Genomic DNA, 16,443 nt, shown 5'->3' on the forward strand with positions numbered 1-16,443 from the left:
CTCTTCATATTGGGCCACCAATACTCTTTCTTTAGGTCCAAATACATCTTAGTGGCCCCGGGATGGATCGAGAACTTCGATCTATGAGCCTCTTCCATCAAAATGGTATGCGTCCCGCCCACAAACGATACCCATATCCGACCCTGAAATGTCATAAGCCCCTGGCTATCGGTGACGAACTCTGATACCAGCCCGACAACTCGCTCTCTCTTCTGGCTTTCTGGCCTCACGGCCTCAGCCTGGGCCCCCCCCGAATGGTGTCCAACACCAGAGTCATCACTGTCAATCTCAAACAAACATCTCGCATCGAGGCGCCCTGATGGCTTCATTTTATTTACTTCTTTTTATAGTTTATTTTAGTACATTTCATTCTCATTTTAGTTAACTTCCATGCATATTTTCCCTTTTGTTATTTTTATGACCATTTCGGGGTACTTTCTAGTTTCTTGAGCATTATCGCAGATTTTCTTGGAAACTAGCGGGGCGGCACTCTTGGGAGGCGATTGGGCTTGAAAGGAATTGGGGATTTCGTGCTTGATGGCTATGAAGGTGACTCATGGGGTAGACTTGTCAATTGCTTGAAGGCTTGGAAGAATTGAGCTTTAAATTTGAAAGACGCGGGAGAATTCTTGAGTGTGCAAGATCAATATTTAGGAGTTTGCGGAAGTTTAGAGTGATGTGGATGGACAAATTGGGCTTTAATTGAAGAAATATTGAAGAAAAATGGGCTAGGAGTTGATTGGATTCGAACTGGGCCAATGGATTAGCTGTGGGGGCCCAAAACTTGAAGAAGCCCAAAATTACCCGTCAGAGCCCGCAACCCGCGTAAGATTCCCCGCGGCCCGCGTGGATTCCTGACAAGGGCAATTTCGGGATTTTGCTAAGAGCTCTATTTTGGGGAGTTTGGTGTGCCTCTTTAGCCTTATCTTGAAGGTCCGATTTTGAGACTTTCTCTCTGGAGTTTGGAGCACTTTTGGAGGCCAAGAACACTTGAAGAATATCTTCTTTTCATCTCTTGAATCTTGTCAAATGTTTGGTACAATCTTATCTGACTTTGTTCATTTGAGTTTAGTCATGCTTGGCTAAACAAATCTTGGTTGACTTTTTGTTGAATCTTTTGAACTTTTGTTGGATGTTGAAGAATCCATGAACTTGTTCTTAAATCTTTATGGAATTGTTTTGTGTTTTATCATATTATCACTACTAGTATGTTTTTATTCATGAGTTTAAATATGTTTGTGGTGATTAGTTGGCTAATTTCTTGATTAAGTAAATGATCCTCAAATTAGCAAGCAACAAATGATTTTTGTGTTGTTTTTGCTTCACACAATCATAAAAACATTTCCTCCAACATGGTGGTGAAAGCATTTGACCCCTCTTGGATTTGGTGACTTTTTGGTTCTTAATGCTAGTTGACTTTCACTAATTACATGCTATTTGGAATTAGTGACTTTGACTAAGGAAATTGTTATGAGCTTCTCTAGCCATTTCAACAATTAAGAAAAGTCTAGGTAATCTCAAGCTCCTTGGATTGCTATAGCCAAATTAAGGATTTAAATCAAAGTATTGCACCATTGGATTCTAATGATATGTTCATCAAAAGTCAAAGTGAGGAAACTTTAAGTCAACCATCTCTCCCTTATTGATTTTACATCAAACTCTTATTTTTGTTGCATTTGTCTATTTAAATCATAGTTAATTCTAGTTTGTTTCAAGTATTTCAAAACCTCAAAACCCTCCATTTTATTTTTATTGTCATTTTACAAATATTTTTACAAAGAGATTTTTCATAGAGTTATAAATTGAACCAATCTTCGTGGATTCGATCACTTTACCACTATACACTATTTTAGTGTGTAATATTTAGGGTTATTATTTGTGTTGGCCTCGACAACCACCAAATTTTTGGCACCGTTGCCGGGGATTGGTTTATTTTTAATCAATTTGTTTCTCTATGCCCAGATCTCAGCGTACAGGTGACTTGATTTACAATCCGGAAATCGAAAAAGAAGCAAGGCGTTTGGCGAAGGAAAAACGAGTTGAACGTGGTCAAACTTCTAACCCCCACGGGGACCCGGAGGTTGAAACCGCTTCATTAAGTGATATAGAACCCGATTCTAGTCCCGACCCTCGCCAAGAAATTCCCGAAACACCACCCCTACAACAAAACCCACCCATTATTGAACCAATTGCAATGGCGGACGGAGGAGAAGTTCCCGAAAGAACTTTGAGGCAAATGATGGAGACCGATGTTACACAAACTCCAACCGGTATCAATTACCCGGTTTTGGAAGGAGGCTCGGAGTTGAAGTCAAGTTTAGTCCATCATCTACCAACTTTTCATGGATTGGAGAATGAAGACCCTTATAAGCATTTGAAGATGTTCCACATTATTTGCACTAGCATGAAGCCACAAGGGTCAACCGATGACCAAATCAAGCTAAGGGCATTCCCCTTTTCATTGGCCGATAGAGCAAAAGATTGGTTATTCTATCTTCCACCGGGGTCGATCAACTCATGGACCGACATGGCAAGAGCTTTCCTTGATAAATTTGATCCCGCCCCAAGAGTCTCAAGTCTTAGAAATGAGATTTGTGGAATCCGCCAAGGTCAAAATGAGACTTTCCATGATTATTGGGAGAGGTTCAACAACTTGTGCTATAGTTGCCCACAACACCAAATTCCGGAACAACTCCTCATTCAACACTTCTATGAGGGATTGTTGCCAATGGAGAGAAGACTATTTGATGCCTCAAGTGGTGGAGATGTCTTTAGTAAAACCCCACAACAAACAAGACAACTTTTCAACACCATAGCCGCAAATTCACAACATTTTGGCCCTCGCCAAGACATGAAGAGAGACACACAACACAAAGTCAACGAAGTGGGAACATCAAATCTTGAGTCTCAAATAAAAGATCTAACCTCCGTTGTCCAAAATCTAGCCATGGGACAAACTCTACAAGTGATGGTTTGTGGAATATGTGCAACAATGGGACATCCTACGGATATGTGTCCTATCCTTCAAGAAGATGCGGAACATGTGAATGTCACGAGAGAGTTCCAAAACTACCACAACAAACCATCCAGTTACCAAAATGCATATAATTTGAGTTGGAAGCCAAATCCCAACATGAGCTACAACTCAAGACCATTGCCTCAAAATGCATTGGTTAGACCGTCCTATCCACCACCACAACCTCAATACCAACATCAACAACCACACTATCAACCCAAACCGCACCCTCCACATCATCATCAACAACCTCCTCAATCTCAACCAAGTAGCTCCGGAATGTCTCTTGAAGACATTGTCAAATCTCTAGCCACTAGTACCCAACAATTCCAAAAAGAGATAAGGACTAGTATCTCCAACCTTGAAGCACAAATGGGAGATATAGTTACATCTATAAGCAAGTTGGAATCCCGTGGTAAACTCCCTTCTCAAACCGAAAAGAACCCAAATGTCAATGTGGTGACCTTGAGAAGTGGCAAACAAGCCGGAGAAAGTACTTCAAAGAAGAAGCCAAGGGAAGAAGAGGAAGAAATAGAGATCATTCCCATTGAAGAACCTATAGTCAAGAACGATGCACAAGTCGGAGCCCCAAAGAAGACTATCCCTTTAGTAACACCAATAGCCACTCAACCACCGTTCCCCTCCCGACTTGCAACTTCAAAGAAGAATATGGAGGAGAAAGAGATTTTGGACACCTTCCGAAAGGTGGAAGTAAACATCCCTCTACTTGATGCAATCAAGCAAATTCCGAGATATGCAAAGTTCTTGAAAGAAATTTGCACCAACAAGAGGAAGTTGAAGGGAAATGAGAAAATTTTGATGAATGAAAACGCATCCATGGTTTTACAAAGGAAACTTCCACCCAAATGCAAAGATCCCGGGATGTTCACGGTCCCTTGCAAGATTGGAGATGTCACTTTTAGTAGTGTTATGCTTGATCTTGGTGCCTCTATCAATGTCATGCCCTATTCGGTGTATGAATCATTGAATGTCAGACCCTTAAGTGAAACCGGTGTCATAATCTCTCTTGCGGATAAATCAAGTGTCTTTCCTAGAGGTGTTTTGGAAGATGTCCTAGTGCAAGTGAACCAATTGGTCTTCCCGACGGATTTCTATGTGATTGATCTAGATGAGCAAGTGTCCTCCAAATCGGCTCTAATCTTGCTTGGGAGACCGTTTTTTAAGACGGCTAGGACGAAGATTGATGTGTATGCGGGAAGTTTGACAATGGAGTTTGATGGTGAAACAATAAGTTTTAATATTTATGATGCCATGAGATATCCTAGTGATGTTTCATCTTTGTACTTTGTTGACGTTGTCGAGCCAATCACTCAAGAATTGTTCGAGTTATCTAATGGTGATATATTGGAGATGATCTTAAGCAAAGGATTCGATTGTGGGAAGCTAGCCGAGCAATTAAAACTTTATTCTTTGGATCTGGAAGTTGAGAAGTTGGTAAATAAAATGGAGATGAAGAAATCCACAAGATTAGATGTCAAGCAAGTTGAATTGCCCCCAACTCATACAAAATTGCCCCCATCCCTTGTTCAACCACCCGAATTGGAATTGAAGGTCTTAACTCAACACTTGAAGTATGACTATTTGGAACATAATGAAACACTTCCGGTTATCATTTCAACTCACTTAACCGAATTTGAAGAAGAACAACTCATCAATGTGTTGAAGGAGCATAAAGAAGCCATGGGATGGACGATTGTGGATATCAAGGGATTGGGCCCCTCCACTTGTATGCACAAGATCTTAATGGAGGATGAATGCAAGCCGAGACGGGATGCACAAAGAAGGTTGAATCCGCCAATGATGGAAGTGGTCAAGAAAGAGATTTTGAAGCTCCTAGATGCAGAGATGATCTATCCAATCTCGGATAGCAAGTGGGTGAGCCCGGTGCAAGTCGTTCCAAAGAAGACGGGAATCACGGTGGTCGAGAATAACAAAGGTATGATGGTCCCCACCCGTGTGCAAAACGGGTGGAGAGTATGTATTGACTACCGCAAACTCAATGCAAGCACACGAAAAGATCATTTCCCATTGCCTTTCATTGACCAAATGTTAGAAAGGTTGGCCGGGAAATTCCATTATTGTTGTCTAGACGGGTACTCCGGTTTTCACCAAATCCCGGTGGCACTGGAGGACCAAGAAAATACAACTTTTACATGTCCATTTGGCACTTTCGCATACCGTAGAATGCCATTCGGATTGTGTAATGCCCCGGCCACTTTCCAACGTTGTATGGTTAGTATCTTTTCGGAATACGTTGAAAACATAATTGAGGTTTTTATGGACGATTTCACGGTATATGGCAACTCCTTTCAAGAGTGTTTGACCAATCTCACCAAAATTTTAAAAAGATGCATTGAAACAAATTTGGTTCTAAATTTTGAAAAATGTCATTTCATGGTGAGTCAAGGTCTCATTTTGGGTCACATTGTGTCTAAAAAAGGAATTGAGGTAGATAAGGCCAAAATTGATGTTATTCAAAGCTTACCTTACCCGACTTGTGTTCGGGAAGTTCGTTCTTTTTTGGGCCATGCAGGTTTCTATCGAAGGTTCATCAAGGATTTTTCAAAGATAACAAGACCAATGTGCCAACTCTTGCAAAAGGAGGTTGATTTCGAGTTCAATGAGGCATGCAAAGAAGCTTTTGACAACCTCAAATAGTTGCTTACATCCGCCCCCATCATGCAAGCACCAAATTGGGATCTTCCCTTTGAGATCATGTGTGATGCAAGCAACTATGCGATAGGCGCCGTTTTGGTTCAAAAGAACGGGAGGGCCTCCCACGTGATTTATTATGCATCAAGGACACTAAACAATGCTCAAAGCAACTACTCTACCACGGAGAAGGAGCTATTGGCCATAGTGTTTGCTTTGGAGAAGTTTCGGCAATATCTACTTGGCACCAAAGTCATAGTGTATTCGGATCATGCGACTCTCAAGTACTTGATGACAAAGAAAGATGCAAAGCCGAGACTCATCCGGTGGACCCTACTGTTACAAGAATTTGACTTGGAAATCCGGGACAAGAGCGGATGTGAGAACCTCGTGGCCGATCATCTAAGCCGGATCACTTCAAATGAAACTCCTCTCCCGTTGTGGGACAAGTTTCCGGATGAGCATCTCTTTTCCCTTACTCAATCTATTCCTTGGTATGCCGATATCATTAACTTTTTTGTCACAAAAAGGTATCCCGACACATTCACACGTGCTCAAAAAGACAAGTTGAAAAGTGATGCAAAATATTATGTGTGGGATGAGCCTTATTTGTGGAAACATTGTCCCGATCAAATCATTAGGCGATGTGTACCCCAACAAGAGCACCAATCCATTTTGCAATTTTGTCATGAATTTGCTTGTGGGGGACATTCCGGACCTAGCCGAACCTTGAGAAAGGTTCTTGAATGTGGACTATTTTGGCCAACCATGTCACGTGACTGCTACTTGTTTTGCAAAAGTTGTGAACGGTGTCAAATGACGGGAAACATTTCGCAAAAGAACCAAATGCCCCAAAATCCAATCCTTGTTTGTGAAATTTTTGACGTATGAGGGATTGATTTCATGGGCCCATTTCCTGTTTCGTTTGGCAACGTTTACATCTTGCTCGTGATTGACTATGTTTCTAAGTGGGTTGAGGCCAAAGCCACAAGATCGGATGATGTCAAAACGGTTATCGAGTTTTTAAAATCTAATGTGTTTGTGAGATTTGGTGTGCCTAGGGCTTTGATTAGTGATAGAGGGACGCACTTTTGCAACAAAATGATGGAAGCTTTATTGAAAAAGTACAACGTGACCCATCGTGTCTCTACCGCCTACCACCCTCAAACGAATGGTCAAGCGGAGGTCTCGAATCGTGAAGTGAAGTCTATTCTAGAGAAAACGGTGAATTCGACAAGGAAGGATTGGAGTTTGAGACTAGAAGATGCCTTATGGGCCTATCGGACCGCTTATAAGACCCCGATAGGAATGTCGCCCTTCAGATTGGTTTTCGGGAAACCATGTCATCTTCCCGTCGAATTAGAGCACCGCGCATTTTGGGCGGTCAAGCAATGCAATTTCAACATTGACGAGGCGGGAAGGCATAGGAAACGTCAACTCCAAGAGCTAGAAGAATTGAGAAATGACTCCTATGAAAACGCAAGGATTTACAAGGAGAAAACGAAGCTCTTCCACGACAAGTCCATCACCCGGAAGCATTTTGAACCGGGGCATAGGGTCTTACTATACCATTCACGATTGAAGTTATTTCCAGGCAAGCTAAGGTCAAGATGGATTGGAACTTTTGTTGTGATTAAGACCTTTGACCATGGGGCGGTGGAAAGTCAAAGCGAAAAGACGGGACAAATTTTCAAAGTCAATGGGCACCGGTTGAAGCCATTCTATGAAGGTTTCAGTGCTAATGCCCTTGAAATCATCCATTTGGATGTCCCGATGTGTTGAAGAAAGCTAGGAAGACGTCTCGCCAAAGACGTTAAAGAAGGGCATTTTTGGAAAGCAATGTGCTTTCACCATTTTTCAAAAATAAATCATTTTGCAAAGCGTTTTTTTTGGGATTCAAAATAAATTTGTGAAAGGTTTCACCAATCGATCCCCATTTTACTCCAAATTTTGTCAAATTTTTGATACCGGGCCTTACGGGGATCGTTTTGGTTTAAAATTCAATTTTTTTGGAAAAATCCCACTTTTGATGTGCAGCATAGCCCGCGGACAGCCCGCGGCCCGAGCCTAGCCCGCGTTAGAGGTTAGAAGGTTCAGAAGGTTTTCTAGCAAGTAGACGCGGCCAGCACGCGGCCCGAGTCCAGCCCGCGTGGGCCGAAGATCAAATTCAATTCAGTACCCACGGCCAGTCCGCGGCCCGCGCCTGACCCGCGTGGATTTTCGAAGCACTTGGAATTTTTTTTGAGCAAGCCAGTTCCCGCGGCCCGCGTGACACCCGTGTAGAAGTTGTTTTTTTTTGCTGTTGGATCTGCTGTGTTCGAGGACGCTAGAGGCGGCAAGCACGCGGCCCGCGCCCAGCCCGCGTGTTGGTCGTTTGACTGATGTTTTGAGCTGTTGACTGCCTTGACTTTCGCTGACCAAGAGATTTAATGAGTTGACCAAACATTGACCGGGTTTGACCTTCCTTGACCAAAGATTAAACACCTCCAGCACCCTTCTTCTTCATTCTAACCTAACAAATTCTTCCATTCTCTCTCTAGTAGCTCAAGAACACTAAACCCACTTCTCACAAAAATCCATTTTCCCGGAGTTCTACCAGTCGGAATATCGCGAAACCACCGCCATTCTTCTCCATTTTTCATCCTCTACAAACCCCATCCAAATTCCAGTCCGATCTGTGGCCGGAATTCCGGGCGCCACCACCACCCACCACCACCTTCTTTTGCGTTTTCCGGGCAACTCCGGCCACCATTGGAGAATCCGAGCACGGGGTTTTGTTTCTCTCATCAAGAGCTTTCTAGTCATACCAATCTTTCCGCAAAAACTCACGAAAATTTTCCGTCTAATTCTGGGTGCCGCCACTCCATTCGCCGGAATGTCATCTTGAAGCTAGTTTGTGGGGTTGTTTTAGCGATTAAAGCGTCAAATACGGAGCAAAATTGCAAGCTTGGGGTATGTCTTGACGAAATCTTTTTGGTGGCACTAGTTCATCCCGGGTCTAAGAAATTGGGTAATCTCATTCCTTTAACTTGATTGTTTACATCCCAATTTCCATTTGTTGTTGGTATTGTGTGCCTTTGTTGTGGCTGAAAGTTATTATTGGTAAAATTTTGTCCCGATTAAATGTCAAAGCGTGCAAAAACGGGGACGGGAGCAACTTCCTCTAAAGGAGGGTCGAAGGGAAAATCCAAGGATCCCCCGTTCCGTTTGTTGAATCGCGAGGACCGTAAAACTTATGATTTTCTCGTTTCAAATAAGCGTCAAGTCAAGTCAACGAAATTCCTCCATAGGGAATCTTTTGCTAGTCTTGGGGTGCTCAATGGAGTCCAAGCGTTATTTAACAACATCGAGTGGGGTCAATTCCTCTATAACCGAGCCGCCACCTATGTTGAACCCACCTCGGAATTTCTTGCCACATTCAATTCCGAGGAGGAAGCCCAAACTGTCACCTTCCAAATGCTCAGTGAGAAATGATCCCTACCGCATCGGGTCGTGAACGCCCTGATGGGCACTCCAGTGGACAACCTATATTACCAATATGACCCATGGCCCGAAAACTTCAATGAGCATTACTTTTGGCAACAAATTACCAACGAGCCACAATACTCATCATCTTCGTCAAAGGCCTCCTCCATAATCCACCCATGTTTGCGCCTAGCGCATCCAGTTCTCACATGCACCATTTTCGCCCGCTCCGAAGTGGGACAAATTTCAAAGGCGAAATTATTTTTTCTTTGGTGCATGACTCGTGAGAACGGTCTTCGGCCTGATTTTGCCTCCTTTTTCTTCACCAAGTGTTACAACCTCACAACTATGGACAAAGGAGACATTTTCATTGGGGGAATAATCACCCTCATTGCATCCCGACCACCGCTTCAACTTCATATCTCTACTCTTCCATTCGAGAAGGCTTCCGGCCCCTCTAGTCTTGACGGCAACGCACTTCGCCGAATGCAACTCATTCGGGATTCGGTCGTCGGTCCCATGTGGATCCTTGACAACCAACCATACCTCATTCTCCCCCATGAGTATATAGGGAGTTTTGAGCCGACTGATCCCGAGCAATGGATCATTCCATCAGACTACCCACCACCTGTAGATGATGAGGATGACCAGTTTCAGCCTGCACAACAATTCGCCGAGCCTCAATTTCCGCCGCAGCAGCAGGGGGGACACGAAGTCCCACCATATTTCCCCCCTACATTATTTGATCAATTTGCCACAATGTTCTCCACGATGTAGCGCATCGATACCCAAACGCAAGAGAATACGAGATCCATCCAAGATGTGGCGAGTCGCGTTGGTCGATTGGAGCAGTCATTCCCTCCCATTTCCCGCCAGGTCCAAGATATATGGGACTACCATTATCGCCACGGGCATTTCCCGCCGCCCGACCCACCGATTTAGGTCCTTTCCGCCCTTTCCTTAAGCATTGAGGACAATGCTTGTTCTTAAGCTTGGGGTGGGGCATTTCCCTTATCTTTTACTTTTTCATGCATTTTTAACTAGGTTGCATAACATTATAGTATTAAGCTAATTTTCATTCATTTTTTTTTATTTAAAATTCCAAAAAGATTTTATTTTCTTCTTTTTCACCTTTTATATTTTTGCATAACATTTAGCCTAAGGCATTAGCATTCATGCATTTTTGTTGTCTGTTTATTCTCACCTCTCTTGGATACCATGAAACAGGTTCACAGTTATTGTATCATTATTGGTCCAGGATCTTGTTGCTATCTCACCCATCGAACTGGAACCATTGGCTGCAGTTTGGGATTTCATACTTGGGATCAGATGCTGGTAGCTTAAAGGGGTAAGTGATCATGGCCAGGTAGTTTCATGAAAAAGTATGCATACAATACTAACAACTGTAGGATATACTATAGCAATGGATGTTCTTAGCCTTGCGGTCACTACCGCTGAGAGGATCACAATTGATCATGTTTGAACTGTTAGGATGAAGCATTGGTGCTTGTCCCCGAGTAGAATCCATATCCGGTCTCTTTACATCACCATATCTTTTTGCGATTTTGTTAGAATTTTAGAGAGTCTTTTAGTCCACATTTGGACATTTTCATTATCTTTGAAAAAACCACAAGTTTGAAAAGGAGCTTACATTACATCTTTATGCTCCACACATGGTCATTTTTCACACTTAGGCTATTCGGATTATATCATTACCCTTTCGGTTCCACTTACACACCTTTGGGAACCAAATTTTGAGTCAAAGGGTTTCTTGTTAAAAATTTCGATAGTTAATACATTACTTGTTGGATTAATGTCTAAGTCCATAACTATATTTGGTATGTAATTGACCCGACCCGGCATGGTCCATTTGGGTTGCACTTCACCGACACAATTTATATGGATAATCTTTTGAGAATAGTATGTTTATGATTAATATTAATATGTTATAAGTTCTAATATATTAATATGGAATCATATTATTTAATTAGTATTGATCAAGAATTAATTCATAATTAATTAAGTGATCAAAAGGAACTAATTAAATATGGACTCTTATATATAGGGAATGGGCCAAGTTCATTTAGGTTGGGCTAAGCTTTCATGGATAGTCCATGGAGTGTTTAACCCATGGATCCTAGGAAATGAAAGGTCATGGGTATTAGGGTTTAACCCTAATCCTCCATACTATATAAAGATGTCTTTGGTTGGTGAAATTGGCACTAGTGTGGATACACTAAAGAAGGGCTAGCCAATTTCACTAGAGAGAACCAAGTAATCATATTCTCTAAAGTATTCCAAGGTGTCTTGGTGATTTGTGATTCCACTTGAGGCTTCCACACTATTGGGGCTAAGCTCTTAAAGCTTGAAGACATCAAGCTACATCAAGAGGTATGTATTATATCTTGTTACATTCATAGTTTTTGTATGCTAGATTAGGATAATACCTTGGATGTTCTTATTTGCATGTATAATAGAGAAAACATAGATCCAAGGTATTTAGGGTTGCATGTACACTTAGGAAGTGTTAGAATGCTCAAAACCCAACAGTGGTATCAGAGCCACAGGTTGTTTTCTGTTATATTGATGCAAATATTTTATTTTCAAAGTTGAAAAAAAAACATGAAGTTTGTCAAATTTTAAGATAATTACTTGTTCTTGTGAAAAACTAATTATTTGTAAAATTTGAATAATTTGCTTTATGAGTTGAATTAGGTCAAATTTAATAAAAGATAAAATAATATGATTATTTTATTAGTTTTAAAAGTTTGATCTAAAGAGTTTTATTTTTTTTGAAACCTCCATAAGTTATGGATATGAAAAGGTTTTAAAAAAAAAAAATTGATTCAAAGTTTTTTTTTTGGAGTTACAAAATTTGGTGTTAATGTTTTAAAGGATTCCATAACTTAAGAATAAGTTATGGATCACCAAAAGTTTTTTGTGTTACCTTGTTTTATGAGTGAATTTAGATTAATGAATAAAATTATGTGATAGTTGGTTTTAATCCAAATTAATCTAAGAATTGATTCTAAAATGTGTTTTTGTAACTTGTCCTCAAGTTATATGAAAAGTCATATTTAAGAATCATAAAACTCATAAAAATTGGCAAAGGTTACAAAAATGAAGAGTCTAGTTCTAACTAAATGGTTTTATGACTCCATAACTTGTCCTCAAGTTATGGAGGACCAAGAGTCTCTTCATTTAATAAAATAAAATAAAATAAAAAAAAGGTGTAACCTTAATTAATTCCATAAGTTATAAAATAAAGAAAAGTTAATTCTTTTATTAGTTTAAAGTCTTCCATAACTTGTCCTCAAGTTATGGAACTTGAAGAGTTTTTGGATTAAAACTACTTTAAACACATAAGTTATGGAATTAATTAGTTTTGAATAGTTTCAAAACTTGCCCTCAAGTTTTGGAATTTGTAAAGTTTTCACTTATGAATACTTTAATTCCAAGTTAGCCCTTAGAATTTTAAAAGTTAAAATTCAACCCTTATACTTTATAATATTATAAGTTAATAATATATATATATATATATATATATATATATATATATATATATATATATGTATAAGAGTAAAGTCAGTCTTACCGCTAGTACGCCTCATTCACGAAGCCGGTCTATAAGGTGGGTATAAGGTTGTTGCCTATAAAATGGCAACTTAATGGGTGTCCACTCTCACCCACCGCTTGCTTGACTGGTGGAGGGTCGTTAGCCGAACGGGTTTGACAGGACTAGAATTCTCCCTTCATTAAAAGTATTAATGATAATACTAAGTAACTAAACTCTTAATAATACCCAATCTTAGTTACTTAGGAAAAATGTGAATAAGGTGCTAACCCATGAAATTACACTTTACACTTTGTCTAAGTCGTTAGTGGAGCGTGTGTGGTTAACCGGCACACTAACTTGGACTTAACAAGGTAGGTAAAGGGTGACTTAATATTTATCATAGTATCGATGGAGCGTGTGTGGTTAACCGGCACATCGATTGAGGGGTAATTTATTAAGGGTACCAAGTGATTTGCATGGTTACTTCACACCTTGTTTTGTGACCCTCGGCATCCCAGTCACAAAACCTGAAGGGCACACTCGAGATTGAAACATGCCTTTGAAAAGTTCAATGAATCTCAAAGATCTAGGAGTTTCAAAACCAATTAAAACCTAATAATTCATTTCGTTTATCTTGGTGGAAATTGGTGAATCGTCATTCACCTACCTTCAAATATTTTATAGCTTGGATTACGGCATACCTCTTCTAAGTTATAAAATAGTTTGTTGGGTCCTAGCCTTAATATTTCATATTGGGTGTCATATTAAGGACTTTAAATCAACTATCTTGAATATCTCCCAAAAGATGTCTGTAATAGACACCTATGATCTTCCCAAATCTAGTGAAACAAGGTTTCCTAAATGAAGATGATGTCCTTTGGAAATCATACTTCTTTCACCTCCTCCAATTATTCTCCCCAACCCACAAGTTCTTGAAAAGTTTAAGGTCACTCAAGCCCTATTGGCAAGGCAAGGTCTAGGTGTGAGCACATCTTGGAGATGTAGTCACATATTGACAAGCCGGGAGAGTTGGGTGTCAAAGTCTTGAGAAAGTTGGTGGTTCAATCACTTTCTAAGTCACATAGTGAGTTCCTTTGGGACACCTATGAAACAGACTATGACAAGACCCTTAACGATCTTATCTATTTGCTAAGATCAACTTCCTAAAACTTTATGGACATTGACAATGATGACATTGGATATCCAGTAAAGCATTCTCTTCCCAATGGAAAGGGATCGGCCATAGTCAACTCGGTTGACCAAATGGTAAAGAGAAAAGCTAAGTCTGTGATAGTCTCGTGTACCATTATCAAAGGGTCCATATGTTTATATTGCCAAGGGAAGGGGCATTGGTTGCGAAGCTGCCAAATTTACCTAAGGATGTTAAAGTCAATAAGTTTGACTCTACTTCAGGTAAAGACCACTATCTAACTCTGTTAAGTTTCTATTCTGAGATTCCTGATACATGATGTGACTGGGTCACATGGTGATGTTTTAAGAATCAAAGAAAAGTGAAGAAACTTAAAGAAAGAATATGTTGAATCTGATGGCTTAGATGGATTTCTATCGCATAGTTTGAAGATCGGATTCTTGAGCAACTTCTTAGGAGTTATGAGATATTGCTTAGGAATAGATAACAACAAGTTTTCATATGGATTGTAAGGATAAGTTTTTCCGCAAAGTTTTAAAATAAAAGAAATTTTTTTTGATTTTATTTATTTTAAAATATCCTTACAATGGCTTTTGAGGAAAAATTGTTGCTTATATGATTCCATTAAAAGAAAGAGTGGAAATATGAAATTGATTCTTTCATTTGTGGTAATGTCTAGATTTACCAAATAAGGAAAGATTCTCATCACCCAAGTTTCAATTGGACCGGAACTTGGAATCATGCAAGTTGTATAGCATGATGAATGAGAACTTTCAAGTTTTGGAAAATTAAGACTAATTACTCGGCCACATGGATGTGTGAGTCAAGTAAAGGACTAAGGGATCGAGTACACATTCTTGTGCACTGATTAAGTCCACCACAAAAGATTGATAAGACTATTCGTCATAGTTTACTAAAGCTCAGTAAATATGATTATACTTACAAGCTTAAGTGTAACTCTGAGACATTGGAAAAGGTTCCAATGTATGGCAGGGCGAATAAGAAGAATCAAATTAGGCAGAAGGATAAAAGTTTCTCATATCTGAAAAGATGGGAGAGTACTTTAGTATCAGTTTTGTGATCATCTTAATGATTAAGAAACCATATCAAAATTAGTTCTCTAAGGAAATCTTAGTGCATTCTTATGACTAAGAAGAGGAACTTGAATTGTTGAAATGGTTAAATCAAGAAGATGAGTCATACTTCGTTCCAATACAAGTATTAGAGTCATACTCCAAGATTGTCATTTGAGTGACATGTCTTAAAGAAGGTTTAAAACACTTGTCAAATGTAAGAGTAAAAGTTTTCTACTCTTGTACATTTGAAATTGGTAAGTTGTGATGTTTTGGATAAAACAAAGACCAACTTAGGCCAATTGGGTAAAGTGTTTTTCTTGATTAGAATCCGCACTATCTCTTGGATGTTTGACAAGGGAGTCTTATATGTCAAGAGGACAGTGGGAGTCTTAAAGGTCTTAAAAGTCTCAAGAAATAATCAAGAATAAAACCTGAAGTTCTTCACTAGCACACGACTTGAGGTTTATAACCTATCGTGTTGACATATCTGTGCCCATTCTAGTTAAAGTTGGCTTTGCATATGAGTTCTTAGAGTTCTCAGTTTGTTGCATAACAACTTGGAAGCAATGGCAGGCCCTTGAGCTGCCAGGTGGCAAGAAGTTAAGATTGAGTTCAATCCATATGGTTTTGGATTTGTCATTATCTTTGTCTTGTGATTATGGTTTGACAAATTCATATGGGTAGGAACTCATACACCATATAAATCTAAGTGTCATAAGGTTTCTCTCCGATTCATGAAAATGATGGTGAGGAAACGCTTTCACTAAGTAGATTTTACGAAGATATCAATTGTGTTATTTGCATTTTCAAAAGTCGTTAGTGGAGAGCGTGTGGTTAACCGGCACACTAACATGGACTTGTGAGAAATGGCAAATGCCTAAGAAATTGAGACCATGATTACGGTATCCCTTTTCATGGTTCTTGAAATTGCTTAGACACACAGGTGAGCTATCTACGGAAAGGGTGTATGAATCTAAATTTCAGACTGTCCAGCTGATTTTTGAGTACATGTCAAAGCTAGTGGGAGCATAAGTGTTATGCTAATAATCATCATGTTAGTGGGAGCATGATAATTATGATAAGTATTGCAAGTCAGCAATGTTAATTATAGAAAACAAAAGTTTCAATTGGGAAAAAGTTGTTTTGCTATAATTAAGGGAGAGGAAATTATGCTTCATCTCAAATCTATAAGCTTAGATCGTGAGGTTTTAATCATTTAGTCAAGGATATATATGAATTTCATGTTGGAATGGCTCAACATAAGGAAATTCTGTATATGGGTCCATTATTTGCGTTCTAAAATTCGATTATGATTACGGCATCCCTTTTCATAATCTGAATTATGAGAACTTGGCAAATTGAAATGGAAATATTATAGCAAAAGACTGGTTTAGTCTTTATGTAAGACATCATGAATCGTGTCCCATATGCTTCGGATATAGGATCGATTACATGTGCTATATTCATCCGTTCTAAAATTTTCCAAATGCCTGGGGCATTAAGAAGG

The 16,443-nt window shown here is 39.6% G+C and overlaps 1 pseudogene; it reads left to right on the plus strand.

Moving 5' to 3' along the window:
* The first annotated feature begins 1,954 nt into the window (after positions 1-1,954).
* On the plus strand, positions 1,955-7,471 carry LOC145059567 (uncharacterized; annotated as a pseudogene).
* Positions 7,472-16,443: the final 8,972 nt, after the last annotated feature.

Source organism: Lactuca serriola, chromosome 6 (genome assembly GCF_051521515.1).
Source record: "Lactuca serriola cultivar US96UC23 chromosome 6, Lser_US96UC23_V15, whole genome shotgun sequence".
Lineage (NCBI taxonomy): Eukaryota > Viridiplantae > Streptophyta > Magnoliopsida > Asterales > Asteraceae > Lactuca > Lactuca serriola.